The sequence below is a fragment of the Artemia sp. Qi Xiang Cuo genome, chromosome 3 (assembly GCF_049724085.1).
Source record: "Artemia sp. Qi Xiang Cuo chromosome 3, ASM4972408v1, whole genome shotgun sequence".
Lineage (NCBI taxonomy): Eukaryota > Metazoa > Arthropoda > Branchiopoda > Anostraca > Artemiidae > Artemia > Artemia sp. Qi Xiang Cuo.
This window is the reverse complement of record NC_142796.1, coordinates 1,326,469-1,340,262: the sequence shown is the minus strand read 5'-3', so window position 1 is coordinate 1,340,262 and position 13,794 is coordinate 1,326,469. Positions and strand designations below refer to the sequence as shown.

Genomic DNA, 13,794 nt, shown 5'->3' with positions numbered 1-13,794 from the left:
CAAAAATATAAAGTCACAAGATTTAAACTTAATTTTTTGCTAAAAAAAAATCCATCGTTGGTCTACCTTATATACATGAAGATTTTATAATGCGATCTAATTTATTTCCTGGCTTTCCTATGGTAGTCATATCACAAAGCTGTAATCAGATTTACTTCAAAAGAGCAGAGGATCGGGCGTCGAATCCGCAGCATTAGTGAGAATCATTTTCCTCACCTACTATGGGAAAGTGAGGTTTTAAAACGTCAAAAAAGCCCTTTTGTGTCACTACTACTACTACTGCTAACAACTCACCGCAGCACCAAGCCGCCTGAGGCCACCACATCTACCTACGCTCCTCCTCCATCCCAATCTATTTAAAGCCTCCCTTTTTACACCCTCCCAGGAAGTTCCCATTTCCTTTAAATCTTTCTTTTTGACGTCCTCCCACCCCAAACAAGGACGATCTGCTCTCCGTTTAGCCCTAGACGGTTGGCCGAAAAGGACAATCTTCGGCAATATGTCATCCCTCATCCGCACAACATGCCCTAGCCACCTCAACCATTCTTTCATTATAGCCCTAGAGAGCTGTATTGAACCACATTTTACGTACAGCGTGTTGTTTTAAATACGGTCAGTCGGCCGGGTACCCAGAACAATCCGCATGCAATTTCTCTAGCAAATCTTCATCCCCTTTTTGGAGCGCCCATGCTTCAGAGTCATATTTGACCACTGTCATCACTGTAGCTTCTAATACTCTAATCTTGGTTTGAAGACTTATCTTCCTATTCTTCCAAACTTTTTTAACTGTGAAAAAACACCCTGAGTCTTGGCTATTCTACCTTTAACATCTTAACTGCTCCCACCATCCTTACTAATAATACTACCAAGGTAAGTGACGCTGCCCACCTGATCAATCTTTTCGTTACCCAACGTCACCTTTTCATCTTCACTTATTCCTAGCCTTAGTGACTTAGTCTTCTTAATATTGATTTTCAAACTTATTCTAGCACCCTGAACTCGCAAAATCTCTAAAAGTTCATTCATTTTGCTCACACTTTCAAGTAGGATGCTTAAATCATCAGCATAATCTAAGTCCAGGAGACTTGTATCTCCCCATTTGAGTCCGTGGTCTCCCATTGTCTTTCCTGTGCTCCTTAAGACAAAGTCCATCAAAATAATCCATATAAAGGGGGATAAAACACAGCCCTGCTTAACTCCTAATTTAATACTAAACCAGCTGCTAATCTCATTTCCTACCTTAACCGCAGCAGTGTTATTCTCGTACATAGCACTAATCACTTTAATGTAATTATCTGGTATACCATACAAGGATAAAACTTTTACTAAAGCCCTTCTATCAACAGAATTGAACGCTTGCTCATAATCTATACAACTGAGGAATAAAGGTGTTTGACAACTCAGGCACTTCTCAATTATTAGCCTAAGAGTGAAAATTTTGACGACACATCCTCTACCTTTTCTAGAGCCGCACTATTCTTCTCTTAAAATTTTGTCTACGGTATCTCTCAGCCTAAAAAGTATCATATTGCTGAGTAATTTGCTACCTACAGGGACCAGACTAATGCCTCGATAACTACCACACTCACTTTTATCACCTTTCTTATTCAGTGGTTTAATTAAGGTTTTCCTAAAATCGTTAGATACTTCCCCTTTTTCAAAAATTATATTCATAATCTTCAGTAACTTATTTCTAACCTCAGAGCCACTATATTTAAGAAACTCATTTACCACCCTATCAGCACCTGGAGCCTTATTGTTTTTTAATCCTTTCAGTACTATCTCTAATTCTTCCTTACAAAGCAAATCTTCCTTTACATCCAAGGTATCACAAACTTTTTTATTTTCCTCTTTATCTTTTCCCGCAACTCTATCTCGGTTCAGCAAATTCTCAAAATGTTCTGCCCATTTCTCATTAATTCTTTCCTTGTCTCTAATTGTGGCCCCGTTCCTATCTTTAACCGGGCCAAGTCCGGATTGAGTACTCCCTCTCAATTTATTAACATGCCTTTACAATATTTTACTATTATCCGTCTATCCGTCTAGCTGCATCTTCCAAATCCTCGGTAATTTTATCCATGACCTCCATTTCACACCTCCTTAGTTCATATTTTAATGCTTTTTTTCTTTATATTTCTTTTGTTTTCATATGATCTATCACTCAGATAATTCTTGTACATGTCCTTTCTCCTTTCTATTAAACCTAAATCTTTTTCACTAATATTTTTTGCTGCAGTCCTAACTTTCTTCCTAAGACACCTTCAGCAACTTCACAAATTATTTTTAAAAAATTATTCCAACCATCTCCCACATTATCAAATTTTAAACTCTGAAGTTTAGTATTCAACTGTTCCTGGAAAGTTTCTCTCAAATTCTCATCCCGGAGTCTACCAACATCATAACTTCCCGGGAGGTAGTTACCCTTCCGGAATTTAAGCTTTAAATTAACCCTAGACACTAATAGATGGTGATCTTTACTTTAACATCAATAACAGCACTCCTATATGCCCCAAATAATTTCTTAGACCATACTGCTTTTCCATTTACGAAAACTTAAGCAGTAAAACCGGGTTTTAATTTTTATAAAGCAGTGAATAAATACAATAAAATAAACACTTAATTAAACAAACACACTCCGAATATTTCAGCCCCAGGTCCGGCAGCCTATCTCAACGGAAGAAAGGGAGAAAATGAAACAAAAATGTTCTTTTTAAAAACTTAACTTACATCAAAATAAAACATACTAAACACACGAAGAGAAAGAAAAAAAAAATATAAACAAGTAGGAATCAAAACTCACATATTAAATAACACTTCCATGCACTGGCGTATAAACAATATCGAATGTCTATAATGATACCTCGTCTCCTCGCAGTATGTAAATAGAAATATATTAAATAACACTTCCATGCACTGGCGTATAAACAAAATCCAATGTCTATAATGAGAAATTCGTCTCCTAAAAGTATATAAATATAAATATATTGAATAACACTTCCATGCTCTGGCGTATAAACAAAATCCAAAGTCTATAATGATACACTCGTCTCCTCACAGTATATAAATGGAAATATATTAAATAACACTTCCATGCACTGACGTATAAACAAAATAGAATGTCTATAGTGATATACTCGTCTCCTCGCAGTATTTAGATAGAAACATATTTAATAACACTTCCATGCACTGGCGTAAAAACAAAATAGAATTTTTATAATGATACACTTGTCTCCTGACAGTATGTAAGGGGAAATGTATTGAATAATACTTCCTTGCACTGTCGTATAAACAAAATCCAAATTCTATAATGATACATTCGTCTCCTCACAGTATATAAATGGAAATATATTAAATAACACTTCCATGCACTGGCGTATAAATAAAATCGAATGTCTTAGATAATTTCGGAGACCACACTGCCTTTCCATGACGATAAATAAAAGTTCAAATAGGGATAAAATCCTTTTAATAGACAGTGATGATAGAAATTCACAAAAATACCAGATATTTCGGTCACATATACAGTGACCGTCATCAGTAGTAAAACTAAAATAAAACAATTTAAAACAAAAGTTTATATACTAAATCAAATAACACTACATATTGTTTTAATCTCTAATTCTTTTCAAAGCAAAGGCGGAAGCTATTCTCTTTGACCTTATTTGATTAGGTTCATTAGAGTTCAATGATATAACATTTGGACAAAGGTAAACTACATTGGGTGAATTGAACTTTACTCTGTCAGATTTTAATAAATTATCATAGATAGAGTCCAGCCCATATTCACCTGTATCACGATTCAAAGCAATATTCTTGAATAAGATTTTCTTTATTTCAAGAATTTCACGAAACTTTTGCTTTAAACCCCGATCCCTAGAAATCAAAGAGACATTCTCGAACAAAATAAAATGGTCTGGAAAATTAAAAATATGTTCTGAAAGGGCTGAAGTGAAATCTTCAGACTTAGAAACTTGCTTTAAAGCCGAAGAAATAGAATCTTTGTGTTGTAATAATCTCATTTCCAAACTCTGGTTAGTACGTCCCACATATGAGCTTCCGCAAGCACATGGGATCTGATAAACCCAACTTTGTTCCCCAATAAAGGTAGATCCTTCCCAGAATTTAGATAACTGCTCAAAGTATTATTACTATTTGAAGCTACCCTTGGACCATTGCTTTGTAAAATTCTTTTAAGTTTTTCACTTAGCCCGGGTACCTATGGTAAGGATCAAAAAAACTCCTTCTCCCGAGTTGTCTCCAAGACTTCCTTAGAAATCTCTAGAAACCTTTTTCTTCTTTTTGAAAAAGTCTGGTTAATTAACCATTCTGGATACATGTTACTTATTAGTATTTTTCTTAGAAAAGACAACTCCTCCTCAACAAATTTTGGAGAGCAAATACTAAAGATCCGATGAGTTAAAGAAATGATCGAACCAATTTTTACTTGGCGAGCGTGACCGGAACTATAAGACAAAAATCTATTGTTATTTGTCGGTTTTCTGTAAATTTTAAAATCCAGACTATTTTGATTTTTCAAAAGAAGAACATCAAGGAAAGGAAGTTTCCCATTCTCTTCAAATTCAACGGTAAACTTTAAATCGCCCCCCAAACAATTAATATGTTCCAAAAATCCTTTGAATTCATCCTCCCCATAATCCCATACTGAAATAGTGTCATCCATTTAACAGCACCAGAAAATTTGTTTAAAAAAATATGAATCTAACGCAATTGTTTCATTATTCTCCACACAGATATTAGCTAATAAAGGGGATAAAGGGGCCCCCATAGGTAAAACATTTATTTGTTCGAAATACCCCCCTCTAAATTGAAAAAAATAAGAGAACTTATTGCACAACCTTACTAAATTCATAATTACAGAAACTTCCAAATCTGTTTTGCCACTAATCAAATCCAAATTTCTTAAGAGCTTTCCTTCTAGAAGAGTTTCGGCTGCTTCTACATCAATATTTGTGTACATTGATACAATGTCGAAGCTTGAAAGCAAAGAATTCGAATAAATTTCTACTTTTTTCAGTTTTTAAACCAAATTCGAAGAATTCTTAATATACGAAATTTATGTAGACAAAAGTGGTTTACAGATTGACACTAACCATTTGCTCAAAACACTTGTTGGTGACCTTGTACTTGACACAATTGGTCGTAATGGTAGGTTAGGCTTATGAATTTTGGGAAGTCTATATAATTTAGGGCACAAGGAACTGCGTGGCAGGCATTTGTAATAGAGTTGAGGTGTAATTTTTCCTTCATCCTTTAAGCACTTCAATTCTTTCTTAAATTTTTTTGTAAAAGAGTCTGTTGGATTATACGATAGCTTCTTGTATGTTTTTTCATCCTCTAGTAAACTTTTTAATTTTGATTCGTAGTCCTCAGTATTCATCACAACTAAAGTGTTACTCTTATCTGCTTTTGTAATGGTAATTGAACTATCCTTTTTCAAGTTTTTAAGAATTCTTATGTCTTTGATGGTCGTACTCGGACAATTCGGTTTCAATACAAAATTAGACAGGGTTTTTTACGGTAGAATCTCTTACTAAGCTAACATCTTTTATTATATTTGCGTTTTTATGCAAAGACGTTTCTATTGAAGAGATAATGTCTTCCACGGGGACTTTATCCGGTTTAAAACAAAATTTCTGACCCTTTTCAAGCACTGATTGTTCTTGTATCGTTAAAGTTCTTGATGAAAAATTAACCACACCTGGTCCTAGAATTGACGAAGGTTTTACCGCATTATTTGTTAATAATTTCGAAAACTTTTTTAGCAATCTTTCTATGGAAAGGTAAAAGTCATGATTGAAGTGATTTTTCCTGTTTATTGAATGAAACAGAAGTTACTTAAACCACCCTTTTTTTTATATAAGATTTTCCAATGAATGTTTTTCTTTTAACGATAAAGTTCTTTTTGAACTCTTATACTTAATAGTATGCTTAAAAGTCTTGAAATGAAAGCGTTTTTCAAGATTTCCAGACCTGAAAGTGCCCAAATGTAAATGCAATCTAAGTAAAGGTGGTACAATTCTCATCTTCTTACATCGTAGAAGAAAATCCTGTTGGTTGATAATATTTGCATGCTTTTTCTGAGTGTTTATATATTTACCCACAAATTTGGTCAAATCATCCCCATAAATATGACGTAGATAATTTCGGAGACCACACTGCCTTTCCATGACGATAAATGAAAGTTCAAATAGGGATAAAATCCTTTTAATAGACAGTGATGATAGAAATTCACAAAAATACCAGATATTTCGGTCACATATACAGTGACCGTCATCAGTAGTAAAACTAAAATAAAACAATTTAAAACAAAAGTTTATATACTAAATCAAATAACACTACATATTGTTTGAATCTCTAATTCTTTTCAAAGCAAAGGCGGAAGCTATTCTCTTTGACCTTCTTGGATTCGGTTCATTAGCGTTCAATGATATAACATTTGGACAAAGGTCAACTACATTGGGTGAATTGAACTTTACTCTCTCAGATTTTAATAAATTATCATAGATAGAGTCCAGCCCATATTCACCTGTATCACGATTCAAAGCAATATTCCTGAATAAGATTTTCTTTATTTCAAGAATTTCACGAAAATTTTGCTTTAAACCCCGATCCCTAGAAATCAAAGAGACATTCTCGAACAAAATAAAATGGTCTGGAAAATTAAAAATATGTTCAGAAAGGGCTGAAGTGAAATCTTCAGACTTAGAAACTTGCTTTAAAGCCGAAGAAATAGAATCTTTGTGTTGTAATAATCTCATTTCCAAACTCTGGTTAGTACGTCCCACATATGAGCTTCCACAAGTACATGGGATCTGATAAACCCCACTTTGTTGCCCCAATGAAGGTAGATCCTTCCCAGAATTTAGAAAACTACCCAAAGTATTATTACTCTTTAAAGCTACCCTTAGACCATTGCTTTGTAAAATTCTTTTAAGTTTTTCACTTAACCCGGGTACATATGTTAAGGAACTAAAAACATCCTTTTCCCAAGTTGTCTCAAAGACTTCCTTAGAAATCTCTAGAAACCTTTTTCTTCTTTTTGAAAAAGTCTGGTTAATTAACCATTCTGGATACATGTTACTTATTAGTATTTTTCTTAGAAAAGACAACTCCTCAACAAATTTTGGAGAGCAAATACTAAAGATCCGATCAGTTAAAGAAATGATCAAACCAATTTTTACTTGGCGAGCGTGACCGGAACTATAAGACAAAAATCTATTGTTATTTGTCGGTTTTCTGTAAATTTTAAAATCCAGACTATTTTGATTTTTCAAAAGAAGAACATCAAGGAAAGGAAGTTTCCCATCCTCTTCCAATTCAACGGTAAACTTTAAATCCCCTCCCAAACAATTAAGATGCTCCAAAAATCCTTTTAATTCCTCCTCCCCATAATCCCATACTAAAATAATGACATCCATATACCAGCCCCAGAAAACGTGTTTTTAAAAATATGAATCTAACGCAATTTTTACAATATTATAAACAAAAATATTACCTAAGAAAGTGGATAAAGAGGCCCCCATAGGTAAACCATTTATTTGTTCGAAATACTTACCTCTGAATTGAAAAAAATAAGAGAACTTATTGCACAACCTTAATAAATTCATAATTACAGAAACTTCCAAATCTGTTTTGCCACTAATCAAATCCAAATTTCTTAAGATCTTTCCTTCTAGAAGAGTTTCGGCTGCTTCTACATCAGTATTTGTGTACATTGATACAATGTCAAAGCTTGAAAGCAAAAAACTCGAAGAAATTTATACTTTTTTCAGTTTTTCAACCAAATTCGAAGAATTCTTGATATATGAAATTTGTCTAGACAAGTGGTTTACAGATTGACACTAACCATTTGCTCAAAACACTGGTTGGCGACCGTGTATTTTACACAACTGGTCGTAATGGTAGGTTAGGCTCATGAATTTTGGGAAGTCCATATAATTCAGGGCACAAGGAACTGCGTGGCAGGCATTTGTAATAGAGTTGAGGTGTAATTTTTCCTTCATCCTTTAAGCACTTCAATTCTTTCTTAAACTTATTTGTAAAAGAGTCTGTAGGATTATACAATAGCTTCTTGTATGTTTTTTCATATTCTAGTAAAATTCTTAATTTTGATTCGTAGTCCTCAGTATTCATCACAACTAAAGTGTTAATCTTATCTGCTTTTGTAATGGTAATTTAACTATCCTTTTTCAAGTTTTTAAGAATTTTTATGTCTTTGATGGGTGCACTAGGAAAATTCGGTGTCAATAACAAATTATACAGGGTTTTTACGGTAGAAGCTCTTACTAAGCATACATTTTTTATTATGTTTTCGTTTTTATGAAAAGATGTTTCTATTGAAGAGATATTGTCTTCCACGGGGACTTTATCTGGTTTAAAACAAAATTTCGGACCTTTTTCAAGCACTGATTGTTCTTGTATCGTTAAAGTTCTTGATGAAAAATTAACCACACCTGGTCCTAGAATTGACGAAGGTGTTACCGCATTATTTGTTGATAATTTCGAAAACTTTTTTAGCAATCTTTCTCTGGAGAGGCGAAAGTCATGATTGAAGTGATTTTTTCCTGTTTGTTGAATAAAACAAAAGTCACTTACACTAACCTTTTTTGATATAAGATTTTTCAGGGAAAGTTTATCTCTCACTATTAAAGCTCTTTTTCGACTTTTATCCTTAATAATGTGATTTAAAGCCTTGAAATGTAAGCTTCGTTCAAACTTTTCTTCCTTGAAAGTGCCCAAATGTAAATTGAATTTTAGTTAAGGTGGTACAATTCTCATCTTCTTAAATCGTAGAAGAAAATCCTGTTGGTTGATAACATTTGCATGTTTTTTCTGAGTGTTTATATATTTATCCACAATTTTGGTAAAATCATCCCCATAAATATGACGTAGATAATTTCGGAGACCACACTGCCTTTCCATGACGATAAATAAAAGTTCAAATAGGGATAAAATCCTTTTAATAGACAGTGATGATAGAAATTCACAAAAATACCAGATATTTCGGTCACATATACAGTGACCGTCATCAGTAGTAAAACTAAAATAAAACAATTTAAAACAAAAGTTTATATACTAAATCAAATAACACTACATATTGTTTGAATCTCTAATTCTTTTCAAAGCAAAGGCGGAAGCTATTCTCTTTGACCTTCTTGGATTCGGTTCATTAGCGTTCAATGATATAACATTTGGACAAAGGTCAACTACATTGGGTGAATTGAACTTTACTCTCTCAGATTTTAATAAATTATCATAGATAGAGTCCAGCCCATATTCACCTGTATCTCGATTCAAAGCAATATTCTTGAATAAGATTTTCTTTATTTCAAGAATTTCACGAAAATTTTGCTTTAAACCCCGATCCCTAGAAATCAAAGAGACATTCTCGAACAAAATAAAATGGTCTGGAAAATTAAAAATATGTTCAGAAAGGGCTGAAGTGAAATCTTCAGACTTAGAAACTTGCTTTAAAGCCGAAGAAATAGAATCTTTGTGTTGTAATAATCTCATTTCCAAACTCTGGTTAGTACGTCCCACATATGAGCTTCCACAAGTACATGGGATCTGATAAACCCCACTTTGTTGCCCCAATGAAGGTAGATCCTTCCCAGAATGTAGAAAACTACCCAAAGTATTATTACTCTTTAAAGCTACCCTTAGACCAGTGCTTTGTAAAATTCTTTTAAGTTTTTCACTTAGCCCGGGTACATATGGTAAGGAACAAAAAACATCCCTCTCCCGAGTTGTCTCCAAGACTTCCTTAGAAATCTCTAGAAACCTTTTTCTTCTTTTTGAAAAAGTCTGGTTAATTAACCATTCTGGATACATGTTACTTATTAGTATTTTTCTTAGAAAAGACAACTCCTCCTCAACAAATTTTGGAGAGCAAATACTAAAGATCCGATCAGTTAAAGAAATGGTCAAACCAATTTTTACTTGGCGAGCGTGACCGGAATTATAAGACAAAAATCTATTGTTATTTGTCGGTTTTCTGTAAATTTTAAAATCCAGACTATTTTGATTTTTCAAAAGAAGAACATCAAGGAAAGGAAGTTTCCCATCCTCTTCCAATTCAACGGTAAACTTTAAATCCCCTCCCAAACAATTGAGATGTTCCAAAAATTCTTTTAATTCCTCCTCCCCATAATCCCATACTGAAATAATGTCATCCTTATACCGGCCCCAAAAATTATGTTTTAAAAAATATGAATCTAACGCAATTGTTTCAATATTCTCCACAAAAATATTAGCTAAAAAAGGGGATAAAGGGGCCCCCATAGGTAAACCATTTATTTTTTCGAAATACCCCCCTCTAAATTGAAAAAAATAAGAGAACTTATTGCACAACCTTACTAAATTCATAATTACAGAAACTTCCAAATCTGTTTTGCCACTACTCAAATCCAAATTTCTTAAGAGCTTTCCTTCTAGAAGAGTTTCGGCTACTTCTACATCAGTATTTGTGTACATTGATACAATGTCGAAGCTTGAAAGCAAAAAATTTGAAGAAATGTCTACTTTTTTCAGTTTTTCAACCAAATTAGAAGAATTCTTAATATACAAAATTTATCTAGACAAGTGGTTTATAGATTGACACTAACCACTTGCTCAAAACACTTGTTGGCGACCTTGTATTTTACACAACTGGTCGTAATGGTAGGTTAGGTTCATGAATCTATGGAAGTCCATATAATTTAGGGCACAAAGAACTGCGTGGTAGGCATTTGTAATAGAGTTGAGGTGTAATTTTTCCTTCATCATTTAAGCACTTCAATTTGTTCTTAAACTTATTTGTAAAAGAGTCTGTTGGATTATACGATAGCTTCTTGTATTTTTTTTCATCCTCTAGTAAACTTCTTAATTTTGATTCGTAGTCCTCAGTATTCATCACAACTAAAGTGTTACTCTTATCTGCTTTTGTAATGGTAATTGAACTATCCTTTTTCAAGTTTTTAAGAATTCTTATGTCTTTGATGGTCGTACTCGGACAATTCGGTTTCAATACAAAATTAGAAAGGGTTTTCACGGTAGAAGCTCTTACTAAGCTAACATCTTTTATTAGACTTGCGTTTTTATGCAAAGAGGTTTCTATTGAAGAGATAATTTCTTCCACGGGGACTTTATCCGGTTTAAAACAAACTTTCGGACCTTTTTCAAGCACTGATTGTTCTTGAAACGTTAAAGTTCTTGATGGAAAATTAACCACACCTGGTCCTAGAATTGACGAAGGTTTTACCGCATTATTTGTTGATAATTTCGAAAACTTTTTTAGCAATCTTTCTCTGGAGAGGCGAAAGTCATGATTGAAGTGATTTTTTCCTGTTTGTTGAATAAAACAAAAGTCACTTACACTTCCAGACCATTTTATTTTGTTCGAGAATGTCTCTTTGATTTCTAGGGATCGGGGTTTAAAGCAAAATTTTCGTGAAATTCTTGAAATAAAGAAAATCTTATTCAAGAATATTGCTTTGAATCGTGATACAGGTGAATATGGGCTGAACTCTATCTATGATAATTTATTAAAATCTGACAGAGTAAGGTTCGATTCACCCAATGTAGTTGACCTTTGTCCAAATGTTATATCATTGAACGCTAATGAACCGAATCCAAGAAGGTCAAAGAGGCTAGCTTCCGCCTTTGCTTTGAAAAGAATTAGAGATTTAAACAATATGTAGTGTTATTTTATTTAGTATATAAACTTTTTTTTTAAATTTTTTTATTTTAGTTTTACTACTGATGACGGTCACTGTATATGTGACCGAAATATCTGGTATTTTTGTGAATTTCTATCATCACTGTCTATTAAAAGGATTTTATCCCTATTTGAACTTTTATTTATCGTAATCGAATGTCTATAATGATACACTCGTCTCCTCACAGTATATAAATAGAAATATATTGAATAGCACTTCCATGCTCTGGCGTATAAACAAAATCGAATGTCTATAATGAAACACTCGTCTCCTCGCACTATGTAAATAGAACCATATGAAATAACACTTCCATGCTCTGGCGTATAAACAAAATCCAATGTCTATAATGGTACACTCGTCTCCTAAAAGTATATAAATGGAAATAAATTAAATAACACTTCCATGCACTGGGTTATAAACAAAATGAAATGTCTATAATGATACACTCGTCTCCTCACAGTATATAAATAGAAAAATATTGAAAAACACTTCATGCTCTAGCGTATAAACAAAATCGAATGTCTATAATGATACACTCGTCTCCTCGGAGTATGTAAATAGAAATATATTAAATAACACTTCCATGCACTGGCGTTTAAATAAAATCGAATGTATACAATGATATAATCGTTTCCTCAAACTATATAGATAGAAATATATTAAATAACACTTCCATGCACTGGCGTATAAACAAAACCGAATGTATATAAAGGTACACTCGTCTTCTCAGAGCATATAAATAAAAATATATTGAATAATATTTCCATGCTCTGGCGTATAATCAAAATCAAATGTCTATAATGATAAACTCGTCTCCTCGCACTATGTAATTAGAAATATATTAAATAACACTTCCATGCACTGGCGTATGAACAAAATCGAATGTCTATAATGGTACAGTCGTCTCCTCACAGTATATAAATAAAAATATATTAAATAACATTTACGTGCACTGGCGTATAAACAAAATCGAATGTCTGTAATGATAAACACGTCTCCTCGGAGTATCTAATTAGAAATATATTAAATAACACTTCCATGCACTGGCGTATAAACAAAATCGAATTTCTATAATGATATACTCGTCTCCTCACAGTATATAAATAGAAATATATTGAATAACATTTCCATGCTCTGGCGTATAAACAAAATCTAATGTCTATAATGATACACTCGTCTCCTCACAGTATATAAATGGAATAAATTAAATAACACTTCCATGCACTTGCCTATAAACAAAATCGAATGTCTATAATGAATACACTCGTCTCCTCACAGTATATAAATAGAAATATATTGAATAAGATTTCCATGCTCTGGCGTATAAACAGAATCGAATTTCTATAACGATACAATCGTCTCCTCACAATATATAAGTGGAAATATATTAAATACAACTTCTATGCACTGGCGTATAAACAAAATCGAATGTTTTTAATGAAACACTCGTCTCCTCACAGTATATAAATAGAGATATATTGAATAACACTTCCATGCTCTGGCGTATAAACAAAATCGAATGTCTATAATGATACACTCGTCTCCTCACAGTATATAAATGGAAATAAATTAAATAACACTTCCATGCATTGACCTATAAACAAAATTGAATGTCTATAATGAATAAACTCGTCTCCTTACAGTATATAAATAGAAATATATTGAATAACATTTCCATGCACTGGCGTATAAACAAAATCGAATGTCTGTAATGATACACTCGTCTCCTCACAGTATGTAAATAGAAATATATTAAATAACACTTCCACACACTGTCGTTTAAACAAAATCGAATGTCTATAATGAAAAACTCGTCTCTTCACAGTGTATAAATAGAAATATATTAAATAACATTTCCATGCTCTGGCGTATAAACAAAATCTAATGTCTATAATGATACACTCGTCTCCTCACAGTATATAAATGGAAATATATTAAATAAAACTTCCATGCAGTGGCCTATAAACAAAATCAAATTTCTATTATGAATAAAATCGTCTCCTCAAAGTATATAAATAGAAATATATTGAATAACATTTCCATGCTCTGGTGTATAAACAAAATCGAATGTCTATAA

General features: G+C 32.9%; 1 protein-coding gene across 1 annotated transcript in view; it reads left to right on the top strand.

The window, feature by feature from the left end:
• BBS1 (Bardet-Biedl syndrome 1) overlaps window positions 1-13,794 on the top strand; it is a 130,647-nt gene that overhangs the window by 41,107 nt on the left and 75,746 nt on the right. The window lies entirely within an intron of this gene.